This window comes from Phyllobates terribilis, unplaced genomic scaffold (genome assembly GCF_046119375.1).
Source record: "Phyllobates terribilis strain yellow unplaced genomic scaffold, ASM4611937v1 Scaffold_17__1_contigs__length_24005725, whole genome shotgun sequence".
Classification (NCBI taxonomy): Eukaryota; Metazoa; Chordata; class Amphibia; order Anura; family Dendrobatidae; genus Phyllobates; species Phyllobates terribilis.
Genome location: NW_027362777.1, coordinates 9,484,336 through 9,501,408, shown reverse-complemented (window position 1 = coordinate 9,501,408; position 17,073 = coordinate 9,484,336). Strand labels below are relative to the sequence as shown.

The window sequence follows — 17,073 nt, the reverse complement described above, 5'->3', positions numbered from 1 at the left end:
AGCCGAGAGAGAGAGAAGTAAGAGGGAGAAGGAACAGAAACACCAGGAAAGGCCCAGAGACGCAAGAGAGGAGGGAACCCTAAGATCCCACGAGATAACGGGTGAAGGGTTGGCAGAGCAGGGTACCGGAACCCGAATTGGTGGAGGCGACTAATCCTCAGCCAAAACCGGAGGTCGTGGTCAAGTCTTGGCGCGACCCCTCACCATATCCACCAGGAAGGCATACCATATAGGGTCAGGGAAACCGGGAAAGGTTTCGCCACCAGAAGGCCCGAGGGAGCTGGACAAAGGTGGGTCCCTGGTGGGGACGGCCAGAGAAAGGAAAGAGAGGGGAGCCCTGAACCACACTCCGGAATTGCCTGGGAGTTGACCGAGTCCCTCCCCTGGTGAACGCAGCACGGCTCGGGTGGTCACTCTTGGCCGAAGTGACCGGAGCAACAACTGTGAGTAAAGCTTTGGAAACTGCACTTCAAGCCTCTGTGTTTCATCGCCGCACCTGCACCATCAGTACTGGGACACCCACACCATCACTCCCATCATCATCTCCACAATAGCTGCCCTGAGGCAATACTCCTCCCGTGGGGAGTCATCCCACTCTCAGCTGCACAAATAACATCAGCCTCAACGGTCTGCAGTGCAGCGGCGGTCCCCACTGACCGCAATCCACGGGTGGCGTAGTCGAACTCTATAACATCTTATCCTAAGTTCTGCCACTTGGTTTGACACCCTGGGCACGGACCGGGTCACCGCCACGAGGACTACTACCCCTATCAGATCCGGCTCCGGGTATTCCCCGCATGCGCAACGCTGCCCAACATGGCCCAGGGGGCGCGTCAACTTTGGCGTAGTCGGCAGGATTCCGTGCCCGCAACCACCGGGTACTGCGTGCCTGAAGAAAAGTTCACATGTACCGTAAGAAGAAGCCTCCCGCCAATTCCAGAGGATTCCCGCCATCGGGCGCCAGGTCGGGTCGTTTCCCGCCGTTTACCCGCCATCTGCAGCCTTTGCCCGCCATCCGCGGAGTTTCCCGCCATCAGGAGACGATTCCCGCCATCTGAGACGGTTTCCCGGCCTGGCAGAGCGGACGCCATTATGGGCGTGCCAGAGGGCGGCAAGAGACCACCTCCCATCGTGGGCATGGCCCCAGAATGGCGCCAAAAGCGGAGACCGCCCCCATCAGCCGAGACTATAACAATGGAGATGTCCATCAGAGTGGGGGGACTGCCCCTGAAACTGACTGTCACTAAGTTGCCCCGGGACCACTCCCAATGGGGGCGGATAGGGAACAAAACTGAGGGGCTGGGTGCGGCCTGGAGGAGTCTGGACGGACCGCACCCGGGAATGGAGGAAGCGTCCAGCAGTGCCAACACCGTGGTCCGGAGCCTGCTGCAGGCCGCACCGCCAGCCAGCCTAGTGGAGATCCTGGCACAGCTCCCCAGAGATCCGGAGCGTGCGCAGGCTGCGCTGGAGGACTTGGACCGGAGGATGGTCCGGGCACAGCAGGATGCGCTGGCCGAGTGGAGAAGGGAGATGGCCCGGCAGGCTGGGATCCGCCAGCAGGAGGCGCCACCTGCAACAAGGAGCATGTCCGCCTCTGAGGATGGTACAGGAAGGACGAAGGCCGGAGACGACGCCGCGGAGGGAGCTGCAAGGATGGAAGCAGGTAATGGGGACGTCATTACCCCGAGCCCAGTAGCCGTAAGCCTGCCCCAGCTCCCCGTCGCAGAGCCCGAAGTCCTACTCACCGCGCCCGTTGCCGCACCGCCACTGCTCCCAACTAGGCCTCAAGCGGCAGGAGCCGCGGTCACGCCCTCTTCCGCGCCACGCCCCTTGACCCTGAGCGCGGCGAAGCAGGAAGTGCCACCGGCCTGGTCGCAAGGCCGAGTACCCCCGGGCGCCGCGGTCCCCACCGCGCCCTCTGCCTCCACAGTGCCACCCCTGGGCGCAGATCTCTTCGCGCAGCATACTAGCCCGGACGGGCTGCCCTTCGAGTGGCCACTGGAGTACGTCAACCCCCGGCTCTGGAGAGAACGGCCCCTGTGTGAGCCCCTGATTCCGGCTCCGGCGCCCGCCAAAATTGTTCCGCTCCCGTTAGAGGACGCCCAATTTGAATGGGATCCGACCGGTGAGAACCTCATGGGGTTCACCCAGGAGACCCGGGCGGACGCAGCCCGGCGTGAGGAGTTCTGCCGTCAACAGCTGGAGGTCTTTGGAAAAGAACGGCGAGAGAGGCGGATCCGCGAGGAACAGCTGCAGGCCCGAAGCGCGGAACAGAAGCGCAGGGCCCGACAAGACCCCCGAACAGCCCACGGTCCCCGCACCGACGGGACCGTAATAAAGTTCCAGTTAGAGCATGGCTGGGGTTTTATCCGGGACCACCGAACTCCCGGCGACGTCTTTGTTACCCGCAGGGATGTCGAGAGCCACCTACCTGAAGGACACCGTGGACGTGATCTCTACCCAGGTGACGTGGTCACCTTCACCCGGCATGAGTGTGCCAAAGGACCGTACGCCCTTCACGTACACCGGCTAACTGAGGAGGAGTTGCAGTATGAGGAAAGCCAAGAGGACCCGGACGGGTCTGAAGACTACCCTCAGGAGGGAGCACGGAGAGGACATAGCTACTGAAGGGAAGTAGCGTGAACGAAGGACTGTATATAGTTACCCGTTAGGGTACCCGACCTGCTGCCAATTGAACTGTGGTCCCCGTTGGGACTGTTTTGAAACTGTTGACTGGTTTGCCCTAATCCCTAACCAGGCTGAGGACTGTGAGCAGCCATTCCCCTATCCCCACTGGCCGAGGACTGAGAGCGGCCATCCTGTAAATAGTTGCGCTTCCTTAAGCGCCCCTTACTGGTTTTATAAGAACTGTTTTTCTACCGTGGAATTAGTGACTGTTGCACTTTACCTGGTCACAAGTTGCACCGTGGCCAGAGATGCAGAATATGTTTTGAAAATGTTTACTTGAAAATGTCTTATATGTGAGTGCACTTTAAAAATTTTGTATGTCTAAATTGCTTTATTCTTTTCCAGCCCGAGGACGTGCTGTGATTTACCAGGGGGGAATGTAGCACCCCGAGGACTCGGCTGCTACAGGAGTGTTGCACCTCGAACCAGAGGTGTGACATTCCACTCCCGAGTAAGGATGGAGTGTGGAGCGGGGCTCAGTTAGCTGCATACACTACACTCACCCCATTTCCGGGGGACAGATCAACGGTACTCCCACCAGATAGATGTGCAGGTACGACAGCGTCTGTCCCTGGCTGGAGTGGGGAGGGGGGAGGAATATCCCAGTGGTGTAGGAGCAGACAGGGGAGGGACTCTGGGCATAGGTAGGAGCCCATTGGGTGCTGGTCACCTGGGCTCGGGTGTCAGAAGGGAGTATAATAGGTGGGCACCATCTTAGATCAGGGTCCAGTCCGAGTCAGTTCAGAGAGGAGCTCAGCCAGAGAGGGCTGACAGGGAGCTGTGGCTCAGTCCAATGTTTTACGTGCACCCATACAAGTCTATGGGTGCACGTAAAACATTGGACTGCACTCGGATGTCATCCAAGTGCAGTCCGATGAACACTCACAGAGACTATGGAGAAGATGGAGAAATTAAGTTCTCCATCTTCTCCATATCTGTGCTGCGAGAGAATCGGATCACACTCAGTTGAAGCTCTGACAGAGTTTGAGCCGAGTGTCATTAGCATAATTGGCCCTATTCTCTTGCATGAGAGAATATATGGCTTAGTGAGTGGACCCTAAAACTGAATAGTAGTGACGGACAGGCACCTCACAAGCGGGATCCATGTAGCTCTCAGATGTCATGTAGGTAGGGCTTCATTCCATGGGGTAGGGCTTAATTTCAAGGTATATAAAAAAATGGACTTCAAATAAAAATTAAATGAACACAAAAAACACTAATTGAATTATTTTTTTCGTATTTATGTTTGCAGCCCCTTTAAAAACCCTTTGAGGACCAAGGCACATATATGTCCCATAGTTTTAAACTGGAAAAAAATTTGATTGAATAAAATTTAAGGTCCTCAAAGGTTTAAGTAGGTCATAAATTCATATGGATACTTGCTCATACAATTGCACATGCCAAAAGATGAAGAAGAACAGAATCAAAAATATGACATTAAGTGGAGCACTTACAGGTATTCAAGGTGAAAGACACCAGCAAAGGCATCGTCTCGAATGACAGTAAATGAGTTAGAATTCAGCAAGCTGAAAATGAAGACAGCAGGTTAGAAGCGAACCAGAGTTTATGGTGCTCAGAATTAGTCAAGCAGAATTTATTGACTGCTCTTGCAAAGCACTGAGACTCCCGCAGTGTATAGATGGCGCCGTGCGGCCTCCCGCTGTGTATAGATGGCGCCGTGCGGCCTCCCGCTGTGTATAGATGGCGCCGTGCGGCCTCCCGCTGTGTATAGATAGCACTGTATAGATGGCTACGTGCGGCCTCCTGCTGAGTATACGTGTATAGATGGCTACGTGCGGCCTCCTGCTGAGTATAGATGCCGCATGGCGCTCCCCCCAGAGACAGCAGGAGACCGCACAGCGCCATCTATACTCAGCGGGAGACCGCACGTAGCCATCTATACACAGCAGAAGGCCGCACGGCGACATCTATACTCAGCGGGGGGCCGCACGTAGCCATCTATACACAGCGGGGGGCGCACGTAGCCATCTATACACAGCGGGGGGCCGCACGTAGCCATCTATACACAGCGGGGGGGCGCACGTAGCCATCTATACACAGCAGGAGGCTGCACGGCGCCGTCTATAAACAGCGGAGGGCCGCATGCAGTCATACACACACACAAACATATACAGACACGCATAAACACATTTGAAACACAAAAATACATACAAACAGACATCACACAATGACATCTGCCCACACACACACACACACAAACAGACAGACATCACACACACACACACCTGCCCACACACACAGGCCAGCACAGGGAAGTTAACTGCTGCAGTGCTGGCCTGGCCGATGAAGTAGCGGCGGCCGCTGCTGGGGGAGCGGTCCAGGCCCCCCCCTCCCGCCACTGCTACCGCTATGTGCCACGGCGGCCCGCACACATAATAAGGGCAATCCGGCATTAGACACCACGCCTGGAGCCGCGGGCCCCCTGCAGGCTCGGGGCCCCGGGCGGTCTCCCTCCAGGCTCGGGGCCCCGGGCGGTCTCCCTGATTGCCCTCATTATAATCCGCCTATGCAGCCACCAGTGAGCGGGGGCGCCATTATCGTCCCCTAGGGTGCCAACCTCCGCAGCTAGGCAGTATAAGCTTTGTTTAGGTAGGGGATCGGGTAAGGTAGTGACTATCAATTATTCAGCAGCATTATTGTTTACATCTGTTTATATACATCCACAGAAAGCCATTGAGCTTGTAATTTTGCTAGTATATATATATATATATATATATATATATATATATATATATAATAATGTTGTTAGTCCAGTTTTCAATGCATATATGTAAAAAAGGTTTAAGATTTCATTTTAGAGGGGTTTTCCCACAGTATTGTCCCCTACACACACACCCCACCGACTACCCCACAGCTAATGAATAAATACTCACTTAGCCCCATTCTTGGTGCAGATACTAATGAACCCAGGACCTATGAGATATTTGCCACACAATAGGTAGCAGGGCTGTATCATCCATAGTGGCAGCCCTTGTGGCCGCTATGGTGCCCATGAATTGAGACGGCTCAGCACCGAGCATGCTCTCCCTACCCATCATCACAATTTCAGTGATATCCACTTTCCCATGGTGGGGATACCAGTGAATAGAATAGTAAATCAGGGAGTTGAAAGCTCGCCGATTCGCCATTCAGCCTTCACCTGTGAGTCCGAGATGTAGTGATGGCGTCACTACATCACACCTGTAGTACGAAGCCTCAGTACTACTCACACTGCACAGACTGGAGAAGCGCAGCTCAGGAACAGAGTTGGTTGAGTAGTGTGTGTTGTTTTTGTTTTGTTTTTTTATACCAGTAATTGTGGGGGCATCATTCTGTCTGGGAGCCCTCATTCTGGGCTAGATTGGCACACATGAGAACAATTTCCTGGTGAGGAGTCAGATCAGGGATAAGTAAGTGAGTTCAGTCAGTTCATTCAGTCCATCTGGTTGCAGACTTGAATTGATATGGTGTTGTGTGCAGGAGGGAGACATCAAATAGTATGTTCTGAAGGAAAGCAAAGATATAATGGCAGTGTGAATCTGGATTCCAGGCAGGGAGCATAGTGGAGGCAAAGAGCCAGATAAGGTCCTTAACTCGGGCCAGGAGGCCTACTTAGATGGTACAGAACTTTGCCCTGAGTGGACAGTAGGACTAATTGAAGGAGATTAAGTTAAGGAAGGATTCCATATCTTAAGCAAACAATTGTCTATACTAGAGAGGAAGCCACAGTATGGAGAACTGAAGATCCAGTGACCTAGAAAGGAGTGTGTGGCCCTCATCGAATGGACTTTCACATTACTAGTGAGGAGTCGTACCGATGCACCTCAGCCAGCGAGGTCCTCACAAATCAACTGGGAGCTGAGAGTAGGTCTGAGGGCCTATAGCGACACATCTCAACCTGTATGGTCCCCACAAGGGATGATGGGCCTTCCCATAATAGTTTACTGGACTGTTGTAGCTTGTAACAAAGTTATGTACCGCTACATGTAACCGTAAATTTCCTGACTCTGCATAATGCAGAAGAAGCATTCATAAAGTGTTGAAAAGTTTAGTTTTGAACTTTGGTCTCCCTCATTCATCTCCATACTGTCTGGTCAGTGCCTGCCAAGTACAAAAGCAGCATGCGGTCTGCAGAGTTGGAGATATGACAAATATATATGTGTGTGTGTGTCTGTGTATATACACTGCTCAAAAAAATAAAGGGAACACTCAAATAACACATCTAAGATCTGAATGAATGAAATATTCTCATTGAATACTTTGTTCTGTATAAAGTTGAATGTGCTGACAACAAAATCACACAAAAATCATCAATGGAAATCAAATTTATTAACCAATGGAGGCCTGGATTTGGAGTCACCCCCAAAATTAATGTGAAAAAACACACTACAGGCTGATCCAACTTTGATGTAATGTCCTTAAAACAAGTCAAAATGAGGCTCAGTATTGTGTGTGGCCTCCACGTGCCTGTATGACCTCCCTACAACGCCTGGGCATGCTCCTGATGAGGTTGCGGATGGTGGGATTTCCTCCCAGAGCTGGACTAAAGCATCCGCCAACTCCTGTACAGTCTGTGGTGCAACGTGACGTTGGTGGATGGAGCGAGACATGATGTCCCAGATATGCACAATCGGATTCAGGTCTGGGGAACGGGCGGGCCAGTCCATAGCTTCAATGCCTTCATCTTGCAGGAACTGCTGACACACTCCAGCCACATGAGGTCTAGCATTGTCCTGCATTAGGAGGAACCCAGGGCCAACCGCACCAGCATATGGTCTCACAAGGGGTCTGAGGATCTCATCTCGGTACCTAATGGCAGTCAGGCTACCTCTGGCGAGCATATGGAGGGCTGTGCGGCCCTCCAAAGAAATGCCACCCCCACACCATTACTGACCCACTGCCAAAACGGTCATGCTGAAGGATGTTGCAGGCAGCAGATCGCTCTCCACGGCGTCTCCAGACTCTGTCACGTCTGTCACATGTACTCAGTGTGAACCTGCTTTCATCTGTGAAGAGCGCCAGTGGCGACTTTGCCAATCCTGGTGTTCTGTGGCAAATGCCAAGTGTCCTGCACGGTTTTGGGCTGTGAGCACAATCCCCATCTGTGGACGTCGGGCCCTCATACCACCCTCATGGAGTCAGTTTCTAACCGTTTGTGCAGACACATGCACATTTGTGGCCTGCTGGAGGTCATTTTGCAGGGCTCTGGCAGTGCTCCTCCTGTTCCTCCTTGCACAAAGGCGGGGGTACTGGTCCTGCTGCTGGGTTGTTGCCCTCCTACGGCCCCCTCCATGTCTCCTGGTGAACTGGCCGGGCTCCTTTATTGAGGGTGTCTTGATAGAACATTTTTCAAGATGATAATGCATCCTGCCATAGAGCAAAAACTGTGAAAACATTCCTTGAAAGAAGACACATAAGGTCAATGTCATATCCTGCAAATAGTCCGGATCTCAATCCAATTGAAAATCTTTGGTGGAAGTTGAAGAAAATGGTCCATGACAAGGCTCCAACCTGCAAAGCTGATCTGGCAAGAGCAATCAGAGAAAGTTGGAGCCAGATTGATGAAGAGTACTGTTTGTCACTCATTAAGTCCATGCCTCAGAGACTGCAAGCTGTTATTAAAGCCAGAGGTGGTGCAACAAAATACTAGTGATGTATTGGAGTGTTCTTTTGTGTGTTTGTTTTTCATGATTCCATAATTTTTTCCTCAGAATTGAGTGATTCCATAATTTTTTTTCCCTCTGCTTGGTCTGACAACATCCGGGTCACCAGACAGCAGGAAGATTTTTTGGTCATGCTCAGTACATGACCAAACTATCTTCTCACTGTGCAGCGCTGACAGCCTGTATAGAACAGGGATGGTGCTCCATTCCTGTGCTATGCTGGCGATCAGAATAAAAAAAGTGAAAGTCTCATAGTGGGGCAAAGTAAACAAATAAAAAACTGTCAGAAAGTGAAAAAATTTTTTTAAAAAATTGTAAAAATATAAGAAAAAAAAAAATAATAATCCACCAAAAATAAAAAATAGAATGTACCCATCAATAAATATTATTATGAAAATAAAAAAAAACAATAAAAGTACACATATTTTGTATCGCCGCGTCCGGAACGACCTGACCTATAAAATTGTCCCACTAGTTAACCCCTTCAGTGAACACGGTAAAAAAAATAAATAAAGCATTGTTTTTTGCTTCATTTTTTATTATCATACCGCCAAACAAAAAATGGAATAACACGCGATCAAAAAGACGAATATAAATAAAAATGGTACCGCTGAAAACGTCATCTTGTCCTGCAAAAAACAAGCCGCCATACAGCTCCATCATCCGAAAAATCAAAAAGTTATGGCTCTCAGAATAAAGCGATGCAAAAAAATATTTTTTTTCTATAAAATAGCTTTTATTGTGTAAAAGCACCAAAACATAGAAAAACGATATAAATGTGGTACCGCTGTAAACGTACTGACCCGAAGAATAAAGCTACCTCATCAATTTTACCACACGCGGCGTAGAATAAAAAAAAAAAAAAAAAAAACAATTCCTGAATTGTTGGTTTTTGTTTATTCTGCCTCCCAAAAGCTGGAATAGAAAGCGATCAAAACATGTCACGTGCCTGAAAATGATACCAATAACAACGTCAAGTCATCCCGCAAAAATCAAGCTGTTACATGACTGTCTGCCAAAATATGGAAAAATTATAGCTCTCAAAATATGGCGATGCAAATACTAGATTTTACAAAATATGTGTCTTTTAGTGTGTGACAGCTGTCAATCATAAAAACCCGATATGATTCTGGTATCTCTATAGTCGCACCGACCCGAAGAATAAGGTTGTCTAATCACTTATACCGCACTAGGAACGGCGTAAAAAATAAACGCTAGGGCTGGGGTTGGGGTTAGGGTTGTTTTTTTAAAAAAAAAAAAAAAAAAAAAGAGATGATGATATGGTTACTAGTGTTGAACGCAAGTGCTCGCTACTTGAGTTTGCATCGGGTGCTCGGGTATGGATTGAGTATTGCGGGTGCTCGAGTCTCCGCCCCATATGCTTCGCGGCCAAAAAAACCTCGCGGGGATTGCCTGCCATGCACGAGCGATCCCCGCATGTTTTTTTTGGAGTGTCTAATAACCGTGAAGCATGCGAGCGGGGACTCGAGCATGTCACTCGAGCATGCACGATACATGGTGCATACCCATGTACCTGATGTAGACTCAAGTAGTGAGCACTTGCGCTCAAGACTAATGACAACTTATTCAATATGATGACCTAATGTCATCAAATTCTGTGTTGTACCTCTGGGTTCAAAATGTTCACTATACCCCTTGATAAAATCCTTGAGGGGTGTAGTTTCCAAAATGGGGTCACTTGTTGGGTGTTTCCACTATTTAGGCACATCAGGGGCTCTCCAAACGCGACATGGCGTCCGCTCTCGATTCCAGCCGATTTTGCGTTCAAAAAGTCACACAGTGCTCCTTCCCTTCTGAACTCTGCCGTGCGCCCAAACACTGTATTTTCCCCACATATGGGGTATTGGCGTACTCAGGAGAAATTGCACAAAAGTTTTTGGGGTCTATTTTTTCCTGTTACCCTTGTGAAAATAAAAAAATTGGGGCTAAAACATCATTTTTGCGGAAAAATTTTTTTTTATTTTCACGGCTCCATGTTATAAACTTCTGTGAAGCACCTGGGGGTTCAAGGTGCTCACCACACATCTAGATAAGTTCCCTGAGGGGTCTAGTTTCCAAAATGGTGTCACTTGCGGGGGGTTTCCACTGTTTAGGCACATCAGGGGCACTTCCGCTAATTATTCAAGCAAATTTTACAATCAAAAAGTCAAATGGCGCTCCTTCCCTTCCGAACCCTGCCGCGCGCCCAAACAGTGGTTTTCCCCAACATATGGGGGTATTTTCTAACTCAGGAGAAATTGCACAACAAACTGCATGGTGCAATTTCTCCTGTTACCCTTATGAAAATGCAAAAGTGGGGGCTGAAAAAACATTTTTGTGGAAAGAATGTGAAAATTTTATTTTCACGGCTCCATATTATAAACTTCTGTGAAGCACCTGGGGGTTCAAGGTGCTCACCACACATCTAGATAAGTTCCCTGAGGGGTCTAGTTTCCAAAATGCTGTCACTTGCGGGGGGTTTCCACTGTTTAGGCACATCAGGGGCTCCCCAAACACAACATGGCGTCCGCTAATTATTCAAGCAAATTTTACATTCAAAAAGTCAAATGACGCTCCTTCCCTTCCGAACCCTGCTATGCGCCCAAACAGTGGTTTTTCCCCACATATGGGGTATCTGCATGCTCAGGGTAAATTGCACAACAAATTTTGGGGTCCATTTTTTCCTGTTACCCCTGCAAAAATAAAAAAAAAATGGGTCTAAAGTAACATTTTTGAGAAAAAAGTTAAATATTCCTGTGAAGCACCTGAAGGGATAATAAAGTTTTTGAATGTGGTTTTGAGCACCTTGAGGGGTGCAGTTTTTAGAATGGTGTCACTTTTGGGTATTTTCTGTCATAAAGACCCCTCAAAGTGACTTTACATATGATGTGGTCCCTAAAAAAATGGTTTTGTAAATTTTGTTGGAAAAATCAGAAATCTCTGGTCAACTTTTAACCCTTCTTTTTGGTTCCAAAATTGTGCTGATGTAAAGTAGACATGTGGGAAATGTTATTTATTAATTATTTTGTGTGACATATCTCTCTTATTTAAGGGCATAAAAATTCAAATTTTGAAAATTGCAAAATTTTCTAAATTTTCGCCAAATTTCCGTTTTTTTCACAAATAAACACAAGTGATATCGAAGAAATTTTTACCACAATCATGAAGTACAATATGTCACGAAAAAATAATCTCAGAATCAGGGGGATCCTTTGAAGCGTTCCAGAGTAATTACCTCATAAAGTGACAGTGGTCCGAATTGTAAAAATTGGCCTGGTCATTAACGTGCAAACCACCTCGGGTTGTAAAGGGGTTAAAAATGATGATAATCCTAATTGACCTAAAACTGGAAAGGTTTATTCTGATTTCATGTCAGATATTGAGTAAAACATGCAGATGTGTCTTTTTACATAGTGTCTGGAAACTTCTGGTTTCAAATGTATAAATCCAGGGGTGGGTTAAGGATAGCCAGACCCCGGGCAGTTCAGACTGTGTGGACCCCCGACGGGTCACGTGACGGGTCATCATATACCTGAAACAGATTATTTCTGAAAAAAATAGCTGCTGAGTGAAACTATAACCAAAAAAAACATCAATTAATATAAAATTTACCTACAGTTAAAAGATAGTTTAAGCCATAGTATTGAACAGACCAATTGTAATATGTAACAAGTCTCTTTCCAATTGTCACAAGCTTTTCATATCGATAGTGCAGCACAAACACAGAATACTGTAGAAAACATTTACAGTATCACATTTCCATTACAATAGAAACATCAGTCATTATACCAATAATAAAGTGTCAAATGTATAATGTAAAATAAATCTATATATATTTCATAAAGCTGCCAGGACCATAAACTGTAGAAAGTGTCCTCTCACTAAGCCTAAGCTCAAGCACACCAGATTGTTTGGGGTTTGTTGCTTGTTACATTTTATAGGTTAATTTGACCTTCAACCAAGGGGACTTCGTAGAGATTTGTCTCTGGAAGCGTTACCCTTTTCCCCTGTATGATGCTGACCAATCATAAACTGGAGGCAACATGGAGGGAAAAGAAGAAAACACCCCCAGATTAGGTAAGACCTGACCTTTTCTGTGTAATAGAAGACTTGTGTTTGAAGCACCACTCCAGGAACTTCGTTTAGTTGCACCATTCCAGCACTGAAATAATAAAAAACCAAAACACTAGACCGTAGCTTTAACCAGGTCACAAAACTCTCACTAGCGGTGATTACTGTGCAGGGGAGGAGAGCGGAGGTGTGTGATTCCATGTACTGCTCTGTATCTATCCCAGGCTGTGTGGAATAATGTCCTGGGACCTGGGGTAAACGCTGAGCGCTGTATGTGACACGTGCTGATCGGACACTGCAGCTCTCATCTCAGTCCTGTCCTGCTGCTGTGAGACTAGAGCTGTAGTGTGCGATCAGCATTTATCCCAGGTACCGGGAAGTTATTCCCCAAAGCCTGGGACGGATGCAGAGCAGTATATGGAATCTCACATCTCTGCATAGTAATCACTGGAAGTGAGATTTTTTTTAACTAGTTAGTAGTGTTGAGCCACCCCCGTAGTGTTCGGGTTCGGTTCGGTTCGTCGAACACCGGGATGTTCGAGGAACTGTTCGTCGAACTGTTCGTCGAACACCTTAGAACACCGTCGAACACCGTTAAAACCAATGGCAGGCAAACAAAAACACATAGAAACACATAGAAAACACCTGCAAAGGTGTCCAAAAGCTGACAAACTGCTCAGAAGACACTCTCTTTAAAAAAGCCGGCCGGCAAATTCAGCAGCGGCATACACCGGTACCCGACAATTTAGACAAGAAGGAATAGAGCATCACACATAGATTAGATAGATAGAAACATGTCAGTCACACATATAAGAAGCACAGTGACAGTGTTGGTTACTGCACTTGTCATTTAGTGTAAAGGATTTATTAAAAAAAATATTAGTGTTTTCATGCACCGTCTCTTTAAAAAAGCCGGCCGGCAATTCAGCATCTGTACCCGACAATTTAGAACAGAAAGAATAGAGCTTCACACATAGATTAGATAGATAGAAACATGTCAGTCACATATATAATAAGTACAGTGACAGTGTTGCTTACTGTACTTGTCATTTAGTGTAAAGGATTTATTTAAAAAAATAATAGTGTTTTCATGCACTGTCTCTTTAAAAAAGCCGGCCGGCAATTCAGCAGCGGTACCCGACAATTTAGAACAGAAAGATAGAGCATCACACATAGATTAGATAGATAGAAACATGTCAGTCACATATATATGAAGTACAGTGATAGTGTTGGTTACTGTACTTGTCATTTAGTATTAAAATAAAGGATTTATTATTAAAAAAATTGGCGTGGGGTTCCCCTTAATTTTAGGCTCTAGCGGAGGTTAAGCAGACGGCTGGGGCAGATGTTTGAAGCCTGGGAAGGGGGTAATACCCACGGAGCTTCCCAGGCTACTAATATCAGCCCCCAGCTGAATACATAGCCTTTACTAGCTATTAAAATGGGGGACCCCCCCAAAAAAATGACGTGGGGTCCCCCCTAATTTAATAGCTAGCAAAGGCTAGGCAGACAGCTGGGGGCTGATATTAATAGCCCAGGAAGGGAGCCATGAATATTGGCCCCCTCCCAGGCTAGAAACACCAGCCGTCAGCCGCCCCAGAAATGGCGCATTCATAGGATGCGCCAATTCTGGCACTTAGCCTCGCTCTTCCACGCTGCCCTGGTGCGGTGGCAGGGGGTAATAGGGTTGGGGTTGATGTCAGCTTATAATGCCAGCTGACATCAAGCCCAGGTTAGTAATGGAGAGGCGTCTATAAGACACCCCCATTACTAACCCCATAGTCAAAGTTAAAAAAAACACAAACACCCAGAATAAAGTCCTTTAATTGAAATAAAGACACAGTCCTTTATTGTTCTAAATTAAACCATACTTACCGTCACGCCCATTCCAGCTGAAGCCAACGATCTCCTGCAATAAAAGAAAAATAATAAAGCAACCTCATCCTTACCTTTCCATGGTTCCCACGACAGCTTCAGCTCTGCTACATCGAGATGACAGGCTGGACCGCAGCAGAACGCTGCCATCCAGCCTGTCATCCCGCAGACACTGAGAAGCGCAGGCTTGCTTGCGCTGCTCAGCGTCTCTCTGTGACGACATCCAGATGAGCCGAGTTCATGTCCAATGAACTCGGCTCACCTCATTCACGTCACTGACAGCGTGGGAAAATTCTCACGCTGAAGCGCTGATTGCAGGAGAATTTTCCCACGCTGTCAGTGACGTGCAGGAGGTGAGCTGAGTTCATTGGACATGAGCTCACCTCATGCACATCACTGACAGCGTGGGAGAATTCTCCTGCACTCAGCACTTCAGCGTGAGAATTTTCCCACGCTGTCAGTGACGTGCATGAGGTGAGCCGAGTTCATTGGACATGACCTCGGCTCATCTGGATGCCGTCACAGCGAGACAGTGAGGAGCGCAAGCATGCCTGCGCTTCTCAGTGTCTGCGGGATGACAGACTGGATGGCAGCGTTCTGCTGCGGTCCAGCCAGTCATCTCGATGTAGCAGAGCTGAAGCTGTCGTGGGAACCATGGAAAGGTAAGGATGAGGTTGGTTTATTATTTTTCTTTTATTGCAGGAGATCGTTGGCTTCAGCTGGAATGGGTGTGATGGTAAGTATGGTTTAATTTAGAACAATAAAGAATTGTGTCTTTATTTCAATTAAAGGACTTTATTCTGGGTGTTGTGTTTTTTTTAAATACTTTACTAGAAATTCATGGCGGTCATGTCTAATACTGGCGTGACCCCATGAATTTTGGGCTTGGGGCCAGCTGATAATACCAAGCTGGCCCTAACCCCTTTATTACCCAGTGAGCCACCGCACCAGGGCCCTGGATGAGTTGGGTACAGCGCCAGAAGATGGCGCTTCTATGAACGCGCCATTTTCCGGGGTGGCTGCGGACTGCAATTTGTAGCGGGGGGGGGCCCAGAAAGCTTGGGCCTCCCTGCGCTGCAGATTCCAGCCCCCAGCTGCCTAGTTGTACCTGGCTGGACACAAAAATAGGGCGAAGCCCCACGTACTTTTTTTTTAATTATTTCATGAAATTCATGAAATAATTAAGAAAAAAAGGCCTTCCCTATATTGTTGTGTCCGGCCAGGTACAAATAGGCAGCTGGTGGTTGGGGGCAGCCCGTTCCTGCCTGCTGTACCTGGCTGGACACAAATATTGTGCGAAGCCCCACTTCAATTTTTTTTAATTATTTCATGAAATTCATGAAATAATTAAGAAAAAAAGGGCTTCCCTATATTGTTGTGTCCGGCCAGGTACAAATAGGCAGCTGGTGGATGGGGGCAGCCCGTTCCTGCCTGCTGTACCTGGCTGGACACAAATATAGTGCGAAGCCCCACTTAAATTTTTTTAAATTATTTCAGGAAATTCATGAAATAATTTTAAAAAAATTGATGTGGGGCTTCGCACTATATTTGTGTCCAGCCAGGTACAGCAGGCAGGAACGGGCTGCCCCCAACCACCAGCTGCCTATTTGTACCTGGCCGGACACAACAATATAGGGAAGCCCTTTTTTCTTAATTATTTCATGAAATAATTTAAAGAAAATTGACGTGGGGCTTCGCCCTGTTTTTGTGTCCAGCCAGGTACAACTAGGCAGCTGGGGGCTGGAATCCGCAGCGCAGGGAGGCCCAAGCTTTCTGGGCCACCCCCGCTGCAAATTGCAGTCCGCAGCCACCCCGGAAAATGGCGCGTTCATAGAAGCGCCATCTTCTGGCGCTGTACCCAACTCATCCAGGGCCCTGATGCGGTGGCTCACTGGGTAATAAAGGGGTTAGGGCCAGCTTGGCATTATCAGCTGGCCCTAAGCCCGAAATTCATGGGGTCACGCCAATATTAGACATGACCACCATGAATTTCTAGTAAAGAATTTAAAAAAAACACAACACCCAGAAAAAAGTCCTTTAATTGAAATAAACACACAATTCTTTATTGTTCTAAATTAAACCATACTTACCATCACGCCCATTCCAGCTGAAGCCAACGATCTCCTGAAATAAAAGAAAAATAATAAAGCAACATCATCCTTACCTTTCCATGGTTCCCATGACAGCTTCAGCTCTGCTACATCGAGATGACAGGCTGGACCGCAGCAGAACGCTGCCATCCAGTCTGTCATCCCGCAGACACTGAGAAGCGCAGGCTTGCTTGCGCTCCACAGTGTCTCTCTGTGAGGGCATCCAGATGAGCCGAGTTAATGTCCAATGAACTCGGCTCACCTCATGCACGTCACTGACAGCGTGGGAAAATTCTCCTGCACTCAGCGCTTCAGCGTGGGAGAATTCTCACACTGAAGCGCTGAGTGCAGGAGAATTCTCCCACGCTGTCAGTGACGTGCAGGAGGTGAGCTGAGTTCATTGGACATGAGCTCACCTTATGCACGTCACTGACAGCGTGGGAAAATTCTCCTGCACTCAGCGCTTCAGCTTGAGAATTTTCCCACGCTGTCAGTGACGTGCATGAGGTGAGCCGAGTTCATTGGACATGAACTCGGCTCATCTGGATGTCGTCACAGAGAGACGCTGAGCAGCGCAAGCAAGCCTGCGCTTCTCAGTGTCTGCGGGATGAGAGGCTGGATGGCAGCGTTCTGCTGCGGTCCAGCCTGTCATCTCGATGTAGCAGAGCTGAAGCTGTCGTGGGAAC

At 47.9% G+C, this 17,073-nt stretch overlaps 1 long non-coding RNA gene across 1 annotated transcript in view; it reads right to left on the bottom strand.

Annotated features, from left to right (window-relative positions):
* The window catches only part of LOC141176216 (uncharacterized), a 59,676-nt gene that overhangs the window by 5,234 nt on the left and 37,369 nt on the right, over nt 1–17,073 (bottom strand). Inside the window, exon 2 of the long non-coding RNA XR_012253103.1 lies at nt 4,143–4,214. This is a non-coding gene — a long non-coding RNA (uncharacterized lncRNA). The remainder of the gene's footprint in view (nt 1–4,142; nt 4,215–17,073) is intronic.